The 14,440-nt window shown below is 44.0% G+C and overlaps 13 non-coding genes across 13 annotated transcripts; all 13 read left to right on the top strand.

Annotated features, from left to right (window-relative positions):
- Window positions 1-719: 719 nt before the first annotated feature.
- TRNAS-CGA (transfer RNA serine (anticodon CGA)) lies at window positions 720-801 on the top strand. The gene has a single exon. It is a non-coding gene; the product is annotated as a tRNA-Ser (tRNA).
- Window positions 802-2,541: 1,740 nt separating this feature from the next.
- On the top strand, window positions 2,542-2,623 carry TRNAS-AGA (transfer RNA serine (anticodon AGA)). Its single transcript has one exon. It is a non-coding gene; the product is annotated as a tRNA-Ser (tRNA).
- A 135-nt stretch (window positions 2,624-2,758) lies between these two features.
- On the top strand, window positions 2,759-2,840 carry TRNAS-CGA (transfer RNA serine (anticodon CGA)). The gene has a single exon. It is a non-coding gene; the product is annotated as a tRNA-Ser (tRNA).
- Window positions 2,841-4,581: 1,741 nt separating this feature from the next.
- TRNAS-AGA (transfer RNA serine (anticodon AGA)) lies at window positions 4,582-4,663 on the top strand. Its single transcript has one exon. It is a non-coding gene; the product is annotated as a tRNA-Ser (tRNA).
- Window positions 4,664-4,798: 135 nt separating this feature from the next.
- Window positions 4,799-4,880, top strand: TRNAS-CGA (transfer RNA serine (anticodon CGA)). The gene has a single exon. It is a non-coding gene; the product is annotated as a tRNA-Ser (tRNA).
- A 1,740-nt stretch (window positions 4,881-6,620) lies between these two features.
- TRNAS-AGA (transfer RNA serine (anticodon AGA)) lies at window positions 6,621-6,702 on the top strand. Its single transcript has one exon. It is a non-coding gene; the product is annotated as a tRNA-Ser (tRNA).
- Window positions 6,703-6,837: 135 nt separating this feature from the next.
- TRNAS-CGA (transfer RNA serine (anticodon CGA)) lies at window positions 6,838-6,919 on the top strand. The gene has a single exon. It is a non-coding gene; the product is annotated as a tRNA-Ser (tRNA).
- A 1,740-nt stretch (window positions 6,920-8,659) lies between these two features.
- TRNAS-AGA (transfer RNA serine (anticodon AGA)) lies at window positions 8,660-8,741 on the top strand. The gene has a single exon. It is a non-coding gene; the product is annotated as a tRNA-Ser (tRNA).
- A 135-nt stretch (window positions 8,742-8,876) lies between these two features.
- On the top strand, window positions 8,877-8,958 carry TRNAS-CGA (transfer RNA serine (anticodon CGA)). The gene has a single exon. It is a non-coding gene; the product is annotated as a tRNA-Ser (tRNA).
- Window positions 8,959-10,698: 1,740 nt separating this feature from the next.
- On the top strand, window positions 10,699-10,780 carry TRNAS-AGA (transfer RNA serine (anticodon AGA)). Its single transcript has one exon. It is a non-coding gene; the product is annotated as a tRNA-Ser (tRNA).
- A 135-nt stretch (window positions 10,781-10,915) lies between these two features.
- On the top strand, window positions 10,916-10,997 carry TRNAS-CGA (transfer RNA serine (anticodon CGA)). Its single transcript has one exon. It is a non-coding gene; the product is annotated as a tRNA-Ser (tRNA).
- A 1,741-nt stretch (window positions 10,998-12,738) lies between these two features.
- TRNAS-AGA (transfer RNA serine (anticodon AGA)) lies at window positions 12,739-12,820 on the top strand. The gene has a single exon. It is a non-coding gene; the product is annotated as a tRNA-Ser (tRNA).
- A 135-nt stretch (window positions 12,821-12,955) lies between these two features.
- Window positions 12,956-13,037, top strand: TRNAS-CGA (transfer RNA serine (anticodon CGA)). Its single transcript has one exon. It is a non-coding gene; the product is annotated as a tRNA-Ser (tRNA).
- The last annotated feature ends 1,403 nt before the right edge of the window (window positions 13,038-14,440 follow it).

The following is a 14,440-nucleotide window of genomic DNA, read 5'->3' as shown; positions in this document are numbered from 1 at the left end:
GCTTCAGGTTAGGAATGCCCACAGTACAGAAGTGTCTTCTTTTCTCTAAAGAAGTGGCTTGGATTAGTTGCAAAGCATTTTTCAACCTAAAATGTACACAGAGCACACAGGTGTGGGAAGGTTGGAGCACATAGAGCAAGGATGAAGGAATATTAGCCATCTCCAGGTAGTAGAACTTCCAGTGGGATGGTTTTTCATCATATAAGCATTTCCTCAGGTTTCCAGACCAGAGTCTTTTCATGCCACAAGCCAAAAGTTTAGAACGTATGGTACTATGTTTTTCACAAATACTGAAAAGTTCTATTTTTATAAGCTGAATGTATAATGCCTTTCTGTGGGCATTTGTCCGTCTGTTCTTTAGTCATTCAAACACTATGGAAGACTTGCCCTCCACCACAAGACGTGTGCTTAGATCTTCACCTTATACTTAGTGTGACTTCAATGGAAGTTTTTCCTAGAGCTTCTTCAGCTTACCAACAACCTCTCTTAGGTACCACAGTAGGTAGTCGTGGCCGAGTGGTTAAGGGGATGGACTAGAAATCCACTGGGGTTTCCCCGCGCAGGTTCAAATCCTGCCGACTACGTTCTGCTTTGATCATTTTCAATCATGTGTTGTTTTTTTGAATTCTCCTGAGTCAATTGGCACAAAGCTCACTGCTACCTCAAGTCACAAATCTACTTAACCTTTTCCATGTCTCAAAGGTAAGCCTAACCCATGTGTAGTTGTGGCCGAGTGGTTAAGGCGATGGACTCGAAATCCATTAGGGTCTCCCTGCGCAGGTTCAAATCCTGCCAACTATGGCATGTTCTTGGACAGTTCTGCAAAGGTCTGACTTTATGAATTCAACAGGCGCATTCCTTACGCTTCAAATCTTCATTTGCAGCTTTCTCTCCAGCAAAGAAAACAAAGGCCAGCAGTGGCATAACCAAATCTCATTACACTAGTACTAAAGGCCAGCAGTGTATTGGATTTTCTGACACTGTACATATACAGCTATGAAACTGGAGAACCTAAGCAGAAGAAGGGCAGCACAATCTTTAAGGCAATAGCTAACATTTCCAGGCTACTTCTTAGGCGCAAATTTAAGATGTTCCCTACAAAATAGAGCTTTGAATTTAGATCTACTTTATCGGTCTACATCAAACACGTTCTTGTTTATGTCTCTCTAGCTGGTATTTTCCATGGGTTGTTGGTGGTATCGTGGTGGAAATAGTTGCCTTCCAAACAATAGAAAAGCATTGCTAAAATTGAGCAGACACAGACCTGTCATCCGGCCCGCTTTTCTCCAATCAGCTTACAGACCCCTGGTGATGGTAATTGAAGCTGCCTGTGTGAAAGGGTCCTTAAAGAGACAATTCTTAATTATGTCCCTGCTGCCCCCTGTGGTGGGGCAATATATTCAAGAATCAGCAGAAGAAAGCACAGATCAACAGAGTGAATAAAGCAAAAGCAGGGAGATACTTGCATTGCAAGTCTTCGAATCATCGTCTTCTAAAGAATAGGAGCTTTATACCCTGCTTCCCTACTGGAATTATGCCTTCACTGTTGGTCAGGAGATCACTCCACCCCAACAGTGCAGGCATAAATCGGTGTGCTCAGGAAGGCACCCAGCAGAGGGACATGGTCCATACAAAGGGTGCCAGAACTTTGTCGAAAGACGGGCTGTGGGTCCAGGACAGTAGAGCGTTCGGGGCATTAGGGTGGTAGGTCTGAACTGAAAAAGCAAAGCCTTGCACTTCAAAGTTAGCCTCTTCCATGTGGTCAAGGTAGGCCATATAGACATGATTGTAGTTGTGGCCGAGTGGGTAAGGCAATGGATTTGAACTCTATTGTGGGGTCTCTCTGCTCCAGCTTCATAATCCTGCCAACTACAGTCTGTTCTTGGATTGTCTAAATGGGGGTCTCCCTGCACAGGTTAAAATCTTGCCAACTATACGGTCTGTTCTTGGATTGTCCCATGAAGATATGACTCTCAGCAGTTATGGTTCCTGTACTGCAAGTGGCTTGTGTTATTGTCATGGACAACATATGCACTCTTGCTTCAGGTTAGGAATGCCCACAGTACAGAAGTGTCTTCTTTTCTCTAAAGAAGTGGCTTGGATTAGTTGCAAAGCATTTTTCAACCTAAAATGTACACAGAGCACACAGGTGTGGGAAGGTTGGAGCACATAGAGCAAGGATGAAGGAATATTAGCCATCTCCAGGTAGTAGAACTTCCAGTGGGATGGTTTTTCATCATATAAGCATTTCCTCAGGTTTCCAGACCAGAGTCTTTTCATGCCACAAGCCAAAAGTTTAGAACGTATGGTACTATGTTTTTCACAAATACTGAAAAGTTCTATTTTTATAAGCTGAATGTATAATGCCTTTCTGTGGGCATTTGTCCGTCTGTTCTTTAGTCATTCAAACACTATGGAAGACTTGCCCTCCACCACAAGACGTGTGCTTAGATCTTCACCTTATACTTAGTGTGACTTCAATGGAAGTTTTTCCTAGAGCTTCTTCAGCTTACCAACAACCTCTCCTAGGTACCACAGTAGGTAGTCGTGGCCGAGTGGTTAAGGCGATGGACTAGAAATCCATTGGGGTTTCCCCGCGCAGGTTCAAATCCTGCCGACTACGTTCTGCTTTGATCATTTTCAATCATGTGTTGTTTTTTTGAATTCTCCTGAGTCAATTGGCACAAAGCTCACTGCTACCTCAAGTCACAAATCTACTTAACCTTTTCCATGTCTCAAAGGGAAGCCTAACCCATGTGTAGTTGTGGCCGAGTGGTTAAGGCGATGGACTCGAAATCCATTAGGGTCTCCCTGCGCAGGTTCCAATCCTGCCAACTACGGCATGTTCTTGGACAGTTCTGCAAAGGTCTGACTTTATGAATTCAACAGGCGCATTCCTTACGCTTCAAATCTTCATTTGCAGCTTTCTCTCCAGCAAAGAAAACAAAGGCCAGCAGTGGCATAACCAAATCTCATTACACTAGTACTAAAGGCCAGCAGTGTATTGGATTTTCTGACACTGTACATATACAGCTATGAAACTGGAGAACCTAAGCAGAAGAAGGGCAGCACAATCTTTAAGGCAATAGCTAACATTTCCAGGCTACTTCTTAGGCGCAAATTTAAGATGTTCCCTTCAAAATAGAGCTTTGAATTTAGATCTACTTTATCGGTCTACATCAAACACGTTCTTGTTTATGTCTCTCTAGCTGGTATTTTCCATGGGTTGTTGGTGGTATCGTGGTGAAAATAGTTGCCTTCCAAACAATAAAAAAGCATTGCTAAAATTGAGCAGACACAGACCTGTCATCCGGCCCGCTTTTCTCCAATCAGCTTACAGACCCCTGGTGATGGTAATTGAAGCTGCCTGTGTGAAAGGGTCCTTAAAGAGACAATTCTTAATTATGTCCCTGCTGCCCCCTGTGGTGGGGCAATATATTCAAGAATCAGCAGAAGAAAGCACAGATCAACAGAGTGAATAAAGCAAAAGCAGGGAGATACTTGCATTGCAAGTCTTCGAATCATCGTCTTCTAAAGAATAGGAGCTTTATACCCTGCTTCCCTACTGGAATTATGCCTTCACTGTTGGTCAGGAGATCACTCCACCCCAACAGTGCAGGCATAAATCGGTGTGCTCAGGAAGGCACCCAGCAGAGGGACATGGTCCATACAAAGGGTGCCAGAACTTTGTCGAAAGACGGGCTGTGGGTCCAGGACAGTAGAGCGTTCGGGGCATTAGGGTGGTAGGTCTGAACTGAAAAAGCAAAGCCTTGCACTTCAAAGTTAGCCTCTTCCATGTGGTCAAGGTAGGCCATATAGACATGATTGTAGTTGTGGCCGAGTGGGTAAGGCAATGGATTTGAACTCTATTGTGGGGGTCTCTCTGCTCCAGCTTCATAATCCTGCCAACTACAGTCTGTTCTTGGATTGTCTAAATGGGGGTCTCCCTGCACAGGTTAAAATCTTGCCAACTATACGGTCTGTTCTTGGATTGTCCCATGAAGATATGACTCTCAGCAGTTATGGTTCCTGTACTGCAAGTGGCTTGTGTTATTGTCATGGACAACATATGCACTCTTGCTTCAGGTTAGGAATGCCCACAGTACAGAAGTGTCTTCTTTTCTCTAAAGAAGTGGCTTGGATTAGTTGCAAAGCATTTTTCAACCTAAAATGTACACAGAGCACACAGGTGTGGGAAGGTTGGAGCACATAGAGCAAGGATGAAGGAATATTAGCCATCTCCAGGTAGTAGAACTTCCAGTGGGATGGTTTTTCATCATATAAGCATTTCCTCAGGTTTCCAGACCAGAGTCTTTTCATGCCACAAGCCAAAAGTTTAGAACGTATGGTACTATGTTTTTCACAAATACTGAAAAGTTCTATTTTTATAAGCTGAATGTATAATGCCTTTCTGTGGGCATTTGTCCGTCTGTTCTTTAGTCATTCAAACACTATGGAAGACTTGCCCTCCACCACAAGACGTGTGCTTAGATCTTCACCTTATACTTAGTGTGACTTCAATGGAAGTTTTTCCTAGAGCTTCTTCAGCTTACCAACAACCTCTCCTAGGTACCACAGTAGGTAGTCGTGGCCGAGTGGTTAAGGCGATGGACTAGAAATCCATTGGGGTTTCCCCGCGCAGGTTCAAATCCTGCCGACTACGTTCTGCTTTGATCATTTTCAATCATGTGTTGTTTTTTTGAATTCTCCTGAGTCAATTGGCACAAAGCTCACTGCTACCTCAAGTCACAAATCTACTTAACCTTTTCCATGTCTCAAAGGGAAGCCTAACCCATGTGTAGTTGTGGCCGAGTGGTTAAGGCGATGGACTCGAAATCCATTAGGGTCTCCCTGCGCAGGTTCAAATCCTGCCAACTACGGCATGTTCTTGGACAGTTCTGCAAAGGTCTGACTTTATGAATTCAACAGGCGCATTCCTTACGCTTCAAATCTTCATTTGCAGCTTTCTCTCCAGCAAAGAAAACAAAGGCCAGCAGTGGCATAACCAAATCTCATTACACTAGTACTAAAGGCCAGCAGTGTATTGGATTTTCTGACACTGTACATATACAGCTATGAAACTGGAGAACCTAAGCAGAAGAAGGGCAGCACAATCTTTAAGGCAATAGCTAACATTTCCAGGCTACTTCTTAGGCGCAAATTTAAGATGTTCCCTTCAAAATAGAGCTTTGAATTTAGATCTACTTTATCGGTCTACATCAAACACGTTCTTGTTTATGTCTCTCTAGCTGGTATTTTCCATGGGTTGTTGGTGGTATCGTGGTGAAAATAGTTGCCTTCCAAACAATAAAAAAGCATTGCTAAAATTGAGCAGACACAGACCTGTCATCCGGCCCGCTTTTCTCCAATCAGCTTACAGACCCCTGGTGATGGTAATTGAAGCTGCCTGTGTGAAAGGGTCCTTAAAGAGACAATTCTTAATTATGTCCCTGCTGCCCCCTGTGGTGGGGCAATATATTCAAGAATCAGCAGAAGAAAGCACAGATCAACAGAGTGAATAAAGCAAAAGCAGGGAGATACTTGCATTGCAAGTCTTCGAATCATCGTCTTCTAAAGAATAGGAGCTTTATACCCTGCTTCCCTACTGGAATTATGCCTTCACTGTTGGTCAGGAGATCACTCCACCCCAACAGTGCAGGCATAAATCGGTGTGCTCAGGAAGGCACCCAGCAGAGGGACATGGTCCATACAAAGGGTGCCAGAACTTTGTCGAAAGACGGGCTGTGGGTCCAGGACAGTAGAGCGTTCGGGGCATTAGGGTGGTAGGTCTGAACTGAAAAAGCAAAGCCTTGCACTTCAAAGTTAGCCTCTTCCATGTGGTCAAGGTAGGCCATATAGACATGATTGTAGTTGTGGCCGAGTGGGTAAGGCAATGGATTTGAACTCTATTGTGGGGTCTCTCTGCTCCAGCTTCATAATCCTGCCAACTACAGTCTGTTCTTGGATTGTCTAAATGGGGGTCTCCCTGCACAGGTTAAAATCTTGCCAACTATACGGTCTGTTCTTGGATTGTCCCATGAAGATATGACTCTCAGCAGTTATGGTTCCTGTACTGCAAGTGGCTTGTGTTATTGTCATGGACAACATATGCACTCTTGCTTCAGGTTAGGAATGCCCACAGTACAGAAGTGTCTTCTTTTCTCTAAAGAAGTGGCTTGGATTAGTTGCAAAGCATTTTTCAACCTAAAATGTACACAGAGCACACAGGTGTGGGAAGGTTGGAGCACATAGAGCAAGGATGAAGGAATATTAGCCATCTCCAGGTAGTAGAACTTCCAGTGGGATGGTTTTTCATCATATAAGCATTTCCTCAGGTTTCCAGACCAGAGTCTTTTCATGCCACAAGCCAAAAGTTTAGAACGTATGGTACTATGTTTTTCACAAATACTGAAAAGTTCTATTTTTATAAGCTGAATGTATAATGCCTTTCTGTGGGCATTTGTCCGTCTGTTCTTTAGTCATTCAAACACTATGGAAGACTTGCCCTCCACCACAAGACGTGTGCTTAGATCTTCACCTTATACTTAGTGTGACTTCAATGGAAGTTTTTCCTAGAGCTTCTTCAGCTTACCAACAACCTCTCCTAGGTACCACAGTAGGTAGTCGTGGCCGAGTGGTTAAGGCGATGGACTAGAAATCCATTGGGGTTTCCCCGCGCAGGTTCAAATCCTGCCGACTACGTTCTGCTTTGATCATTTTCAATCATGTGTTGTTTTTTTGAATTCTCCTGAGTCAATTGGCACAAAGCTCACTGCTACCTCAAGTCACAAATCTACTTAACCTTTTCCATGTCTCAAAGGGAAGCCTAACCCATGTGTAGTTGTGGCCGAGTGGTTAAGGCGATGGACTCGAAATCCATTAGGGTCTCCCTGCGCAGGTTCCAATCCTGCCAACTACGGCATGTTCTTGGACAGTTCTGCAAAGGTCTGACTTTATGAATTCAACAGGCGCATTCCTTACGCTTCAAATCTTCATTTGCAGCTTTCTCTCCAGCAAAGAAAACAAAGGCCAGCAGTGGCATAACCAAATCTCATTACACTAGTACTAAAGGCCAGCAGTGTATTGGATTTTCTGACACTGTACATATACAGCTATGAAACTGGAGAACCTAAGCAGAAGAAGGGCAGCACAATCTTTAAGGCAATAGCTAACATTTCCAGGCTACTTCTTAGGCGCAAATTTAAGATGTTCCCTTCAAAATAGAGCTTTGAATTTAGATCTACTTTATCGGTCTACATCAAACACGTTCTTGTTTATGTCTCTCTAGCTGGTATTTTCCATGGGTTGTTGGTGGTATCGTGGTGAAAATAGTTGCCTTCCAAACAATAAAAAAGCATTGCTAAAATTGAGCAGACACAGACCTGTCATCCGGCCCGCTTTTCTCCAATCAGCTTACAGACCCCTGGTGATGGTAATTGAAGCTGCCTGTGTGAAAGGGTCCTTAAAGAGACAATTCTTAATTATGTCCCTGCTGCCCCCTGTGGTGGGGCAATATATTCAAGAATCAGCAGAAGAAAGCACAGATCAACAGAGTGAATAAAGCAAAAGCAGGGAGATACTTGCATTGCAAGTCTTCGAATCATCGTCTTCTAAAGAATAGGAGCTTTATACCCTGCTTCCCTACTGGAATTATGCCTTCACTGTTGGTCAGGAGATCACTCCACCCCAACAGTGCAGGCATAAATCGGTGTGCTCAGGAAGGCACCCAGCAGAGGGACATGGTCCATACAAAGGGTGCCAGAACTTTGTCGAAAGACGGGCTGTGGGTCCAGGACAGTAGAGCGTTCGGGGCATTAGGGTGGTAGGTCTGAACTGAAAAAGCAAAGCCTTGCACTTCAAAGTTAGCCTCTTCCATGTGGTCAAGGTAGGCCATATAGACATGATTGTAGTTGTGGCCGAGTGGGTAAGGCAATGGATTTGAACTCTATTGTGGGGTCTCTCTGCTCCAGCTTCATAATCCTGCCAACTACAGTCTGTTCTTGGATTGTCTAAATGGGGGTCTCCCTGCACAGGTTAAAATCTTGCCAACTATACGGTCTGTTCTTGGATTGTCCCATGAAGATATGACTCTCAGCAGTTATGGTTCCTGTACTGCAAGTGGCTTGTGTTATTGTCATGGACAACATATGCACTCTTGCTTCAGGTTAGGAATGCCCACAGTACAGAAGTGTCTTCTTTTCTCTAAAGAAGTGGCTTGGATTAGTTGCAAAGCATTTTTCAACCTAAAATGTACACAGAGCACACAGGTGTGGGAAGGTTGGAGCACATAGAGCAAGGATGAAGGAATATTAGCCATCTCCAGGTAGTAGAACTTCCAGTGGGATGGTTTTTCATCATATAAGCATTTCCTCAGGTTTCCAGACCAGAGTCTTTTCATGCCACAAGCCAAAAGTTTAGAACGTATGGTACTATGTTTTTCACAAATACTGAAAAGTTCTATTTTTATAAGCTGAATGTATAATGCCTTTCTGTGGGCATTTGTCCGTCTGTTCTTTAGTCATTCAAACACTATGGAAGACTTGCCCTCCACCACAAGACGTGTGCTTAGATCTTCACCTTATACTTAGTGTGACTTCAATGGAAGTTTTTCCTAGAGCTTCTTCAGCTTACCAACAACCTCTCCTAGGTACCACAGTAGGTAGTCGTGGCCGAGTGGTTAAGGCGATGGACTAGAAATCCATTGGGGTTTCCCCGCGCAGGTTCAAATCCTGCCGACTACGTTCTGCTTTGATCATTTTCAATCATGTGTTGTTTTTTTGAATTCTCCTGAGTCAATTGGCACAAAGCTCACTGCTACCTCAAGTCACAAATCTACTTAACCTTTTCCATGTCTCAAAGGGAAGCCTAACCCATGTGTAGTTGTGGCCGAGTGGTTAAGGCGATGGACTCGAAATCCATTAGGGTCTCCCTGCGCAGGTTCCAATCCTGCCAACTACGGCATGTTCTTGGACAGTTCTGCAAAGGTCTGACTTTATGAATTCAACAGGCGCATTCCTTACGCTTCAAATCTTCATTTGCAGCTTTCTCTCCAGCAAAGAAAACAAAGGCCAGCAGTGGCATAACCAAATCTCATTACACTAGTACTAAAGGCCAGCAGTGTATTGGATTTTCTGACACTGTACATATACAGCTATGAAACTGGAGAACCTAAGCAGAAGAAGGGCAGCACAATCTTTAAGGCAATAGCTAACATTTCCAGGCTACTTCTTAGGCGCAAATTTAAGATGTTCCCTTCAAAATAGAGCTTTGAATTTAGATCTACTTTATCGGTCTACATCAAACACGTTCTTGTTTATGTCTCTCTAGCTGGTATTTTCCATGGGTTGTTGGTGGTATCGTGGTGAAAATAGTTGCCTTCCAAACAATAAAAAAGCATTGCTAAAATTGAGCAGACACAGACCTGTCATCCGGCCCGCTTTTCTCCAATCAGCTTACAGACCCCTGGTGATGGTAATTGAAGCTGCCTGTGTGAAAGGGTCCTTAAAGAGACAATTCTTAATTATGTCCCTGCTGCCCCCTGTGGTGGGGCAATATATTCAAGAATCAGCAGAAGAAAGCACAGATCAACAGAGTGAATAAAGCAAAAGCAGGGAGATACTTGCATTGCAAGTCTTCGAATCATCGTCTTCTAAAGAATAGGAGCTTTATACCCTGCTTCCCTACTGGAATTATGCCTTCACTGTTGGTCAGGAGATCACTCCACCCCAACAGTGCAGGCATAAATCGGTGTGCTCAGGAAGGCACCCAGCAGAGGGACATGGTCCATACAAAGGGTGCCAGAACTTTGTCGAAAGACGGGCTGTGGGTCCAGGACAGTAGAGCGTTCGGGGCATTAGGGTGGTAGGTCTGAACTGAAAAAGCAAAGCCTTGCACTTCAAAGTTAGCCTCTTCCATGTGGTCAAGGTAGGCCATATAGACATGATTGTAGTTGTGGCCGAGTGGGTAAGGCAATGGATTTGAACTCTATTGTGGGGTCTCTCTGCTCCAGCTTCATAATCCTGCCAACTACAGTCTGTTCTTGGATTGTCTAAATGGGGGTCTCCCTGCACAGGTTAAAATCTTGCCAACTATACGGTCTGTTCTTGGATTGTCCCATGAAGATATGACTCTCAGCAGTTATGGTTCCTGTACTGCAAGTGGCTTGTGTTATTGTCATGGACAACATATGCACTCTTGCTTCAGGTTAGGAATGCCCACAGTACAGAAGTGTCTTCTTTTCTCTAAAGAAGTGGCTTGGATTAGTTGCAAAGCATTTTTCAACCTAAAATGTACACAGAGCACACAGGTGTGGGAAGGTTGGAGCACATAGAGCAAGGATGAAGAAATATTAGCCATCTCCAGGTAGTAGAACTTCCAGTGGGATGGTTTTTCATCATATAAGCATTTCCTCAGGTTTCCAGACCAGAGTCTTTTCATGCCACAAGCCAAAAGTTTAGAACGTATGGTACTATGTTTTTCACAAATACTGAAAAGTTCTATTTTTATAAGCTGAATGTATAATGCCTTTCTGTGGGCATTTGTCCGTCTGTTCTTTAGTCATTCAAACACTATGGAAGACTTGCCCTCCACCACAAGACGTGTGCTTAGATCTTCACCTTATACTTAGTGTGACTTCAATGGAAGTTTTTCCTAGAGCTTCTTCAGCTTACCAACAACCTCTCCTAGGTACCACAGTAGGTAGTCGTGGCCGAGTGGTTAAGGCGATGGACTAGAAATCCATTGGGGTTTCCCCGCGCAGGTTCAAATCCTGCCGACTACGTTCTGCTTTGATCATTTTCAATCATGTGTTGTTTTTTTGAATTCTCCTGAGTCAATTGGCACAAAGCTCACTGCTACCTCAAGTCACAAATCTACTTAACCTTTTCCATGTCTCAAAGGGAAGCCTAACCCATGTGTAGTTGTGGCCGAGTGGTTAAGGCGATGGACTCGAAATCCATTAGGGTCTCCCTGCGCAGGTTCCAATCCTGCCAACTACGGCATGTTCTTGGACAGTTCTGCAAAGGTCTGACTTTATGAATTCAACAGGCGCATTCCTTACGCTTCAAATCTTCATTTGCAGCTTTCTCTCCAGCAAAGAAAACAAAGGCCAGCAGTGGCATAACCAAATCTCATTACACTAGTACTAAAGGCCAGCAGTGTATTGGATTTTCTGACACTGTACATATACAGCTATGAAACTGGAGAACCTAAGCAGAAGAAGGGCAGCACAATCTTTAAGGCAATAGCTAACATTTCCAGGCTACTTCTTAGGCGCAAATTTAAGATGTTCCCTTCAAAATAGAGCTTTGAATTTAGATCTACTTTATCGGTCTACATCAAACACGTTCTTGTTTATGTCTCTCTAGCTGGTATTTTCCATGGGTTGTTGGTGGTATCGTGGTGAAAATAGTTGCCTTCCAAACAATAAAAAAGCATTGCTAAAATTGAGCAGACACAGACCTGTCATCCGGCCCGCTTTTCTCCAATCAGCTTACAGACCCCTGGTGATGGTAATTGAAGCTGCCTGTGTGAAAGGGTCCTTAAAGAGACAATTCTTAATTATGTCCCTGCTGCCCCCTGTGGTGGGGCAATATATTCAAGAATCAGCAGAAGAAAGCACAGATCAACAGAGTGAATAAAGCAAAAGCAGGGAGATACTTGCATTGCAAGTCTTCGAATCATCGTCTTCTAAAGAATAGGAGCTTTATACCCTGCTTCCCTACTGGAATTATGCCTTCACTGTTGGTCAGGAGATCACTCCACCCCAACAGTGCAGGCATAAATCGGTGTGCTCAGGAAGGCACCCAGCAGAGGGACATGGTCCATACAAAGGGTGCCAGAACTTTGTCGAAAGACGGGCTGTGGGTCCAGGACAGTAGAGCGTTCGGGGCATTAGGGTGGTAGGTCTGAACTGAAAAAGCAAAGCCTTGCACTTCAAAGTTAGCCTCTTCCATGTGGTCAAGGTAGGCCATATAGACATGATTGTAGTTGTGGCCGAGTGGGTAAGGCAATGGATTTGAACTCTATTGTGGGGGTCTCTCTGCTCCAGCTTCATAATCCTGCCAACTACAGTCTGTTCTTGGATTGTCTAAATGGGGGTCTCCCTGCACAGGTTAAAATCTTGCCAACTATACGGTCTGTTCTTGGATTGTCCCATGAAGATATGACTCTCAGCAGTTATGGTTCCTGTACTGCAAGTGGCTTGTGTTATTGTCATGGACAACATATGCACTCTTGCTTCAGGTTAGGAATGCCCACAGTACAGAAGTGTCTTCTTTTCTCTAAAGAAGTGGCTTGGATTAGTTGCAAAGCATTTTTCAACCTAAAATGTACACAGAGCACACAGGTGTGGGAAGGTTGGAGCACATAGAGCAAGGATGAAGGAATATTAGCCATCTCCAGGTAGTAGAACTTCCAGTGGGATGGTTTTTCATCATATAAGCATTTCCTCAGGTTTCCAGACCAGAGTCTTTTCATGCCACAAGCCAAAAGTTTAGAACGTATGGTACTATGTTTTTCACAAATACTGAAAAGTTCTATTTTTATAAGCTGAATGTATAATGCCTTTCTGTGGGCATTTGTCCGTCTGTTCTTTAGTCATTCAAACACTATGGAAGACTTGCCCTCCACCACAAGACGTGTGCTTAGATCTTCACCTTATACTTAGTGTGACTTCAATGGAAGTTTTTCCTAGAGCTTCTTCAGCTTACCAACAACCTCTCCTAGGTACCACAGTAGGTAGTCGTGGCCGAGTGGTTAAGGCGATGGACTAGAAATCCATTGGGGTTTCCCCGCGCAGGTTCAAATCCTGCCGACTACGTTCTGCTTTGATCATTTTCAATCATGTGTTGTTTTTTTGAATTCTCCTGAGTCAATTGGCACAAAGCTCACTGCTACCTCAAGTCACAAATCTACTTAACCTTTTCCATGTCTCAAAGGGAAGCCTAACCCATGTGTAGTTGTGGCCGAGTGGTTAAGGCGATGGACTCGAAATCCATTAGGGTCTCCCTGCGCAGGTTCCAATCCTGCCAACTACGGCATGTTCTTGGACAGTTCTGCAAAGGTCTGACTTTATGAATTCAACAGGCGCATTCCTTACGCTTCAAATCTTCATTTGCAGCTTTCTCTCCAGCAAAGAAAACAAAGGCCAGCAGTGGCATAACCAAATCTCATTACACTAGTACTAAAGGCCAGCAGTGTATTGGATTTTCTGACACTGTACATATACAGCTATGAAACTGGAGAACCTAAGCAGAAGAAGGGCAGCACAATCTTTAAGGCAATAGCTAACATTTCCAGGCTACTTCTTAGGCGCAAATTTAAGATGTTCCCTTCAAAATAGAGCTTTGAATTTAGATCTACTTTATCGGTCTACATCAAACACGTTCTTGTTTATGTCTCTCTAGCTGGTATTTTCCATGGGTTGTTGGTGGTATCGTGGTGAAAATAGTTGCCTTCCAAACAATAAAAAAGCATTGCTAAAATTGAGCAGACACAGACCTGTCATCCGGCCCGCTTTTCTCCAATCAGCTTACAGACCCCTGGTGATGGTAATTGAAGCTGCCTGTGTGAAAGGGTCCTTAAAGAGACAATTCTTAATTATGTCCCTGCTGCCCCCTGTGGTGGGGCAATATATTCAAGAATCAGCAGAAGAAAGCACAGATCAACAGAGTGAATAAAGCAAAAGCAGGGAGATACTTGCATTGCAAGTCTTCGAATCATCGTCTTCTAAAGAATAGGAGCTTTATACCCTGCTTCCCTACTGGAATTATGCCTTCACTGTTGGTCAGGAGATCACTCCACCCCAACAGTGCAGGCATAAATCGGTGTGCTCAGGAAGGCACCCAGCAGAGGGACATGGTCCATACAAAGGGTGCCAGAACTTTGTCGAAAGACGGGCTGTGGGTCCAGGACAGTAGAGCGTTCGGGGCATTAGGGTGGTAGGTCTGAACTGAAAAAGCAAAGCCTTGCACTTCAAAGTTAGCCTCTTCCATGTGGTCAAGGTAGGCCATATAGACATGATTGTAGTTGTGGCCGAGTGGGTAAGGCAATGGATTTGAACTCTATTGTGGGGTCTCTCTGCTCCAGCTTCATAATCCTGCCAACTACAGTCTGTTCTTGGATTGTCTAAATGGGGGTCTCCCTGCACAGGTTAAAATCTTGCCAACTATACGGTCTGTTCTTGGATTGTCCCATGAAGATATGACTCTCAGCAGTTATGGTTCCTGTACTGCAAGTGGCTTGTGTTATTGTCATGGACAACATATGCACTCTTGCTTCAGGTTAGGAATGCCCACAGTACAGAAGTGTCTTCTTTTCTCTAAAGAAGTGGCTTGGATTAGTTGCAAAGCATTTTTCAACCTAAAATGTACACAGAGCACACAGGTGTGGGAAGGTTGGAGCACATAGAGCAAGGATGAAGGAATATTAGCCATCTCCA

The sequence above is a fragment of the Lithobates pipiens genome, unplaced genomic scaffold (assembly GCF_037356315.1).
Source record: "Lithobates pipiens isolate NorthernLeopardFrog02 unplaced genomic scaffold, aLitPip1_a1.2 Scaffold_18, whole genome shotgun sequence".
Classification (NCBI taxonomy): Eukaryota; Metazoa; Chordata; class Amphibia; order Anura; family Ranidae; genus Lithobates; species Lithobates pipiens.
Note: the sequence above shows the minus strand (reverse complement) of the source record. Positions and strands in the feature narration are given on the sequence as shown.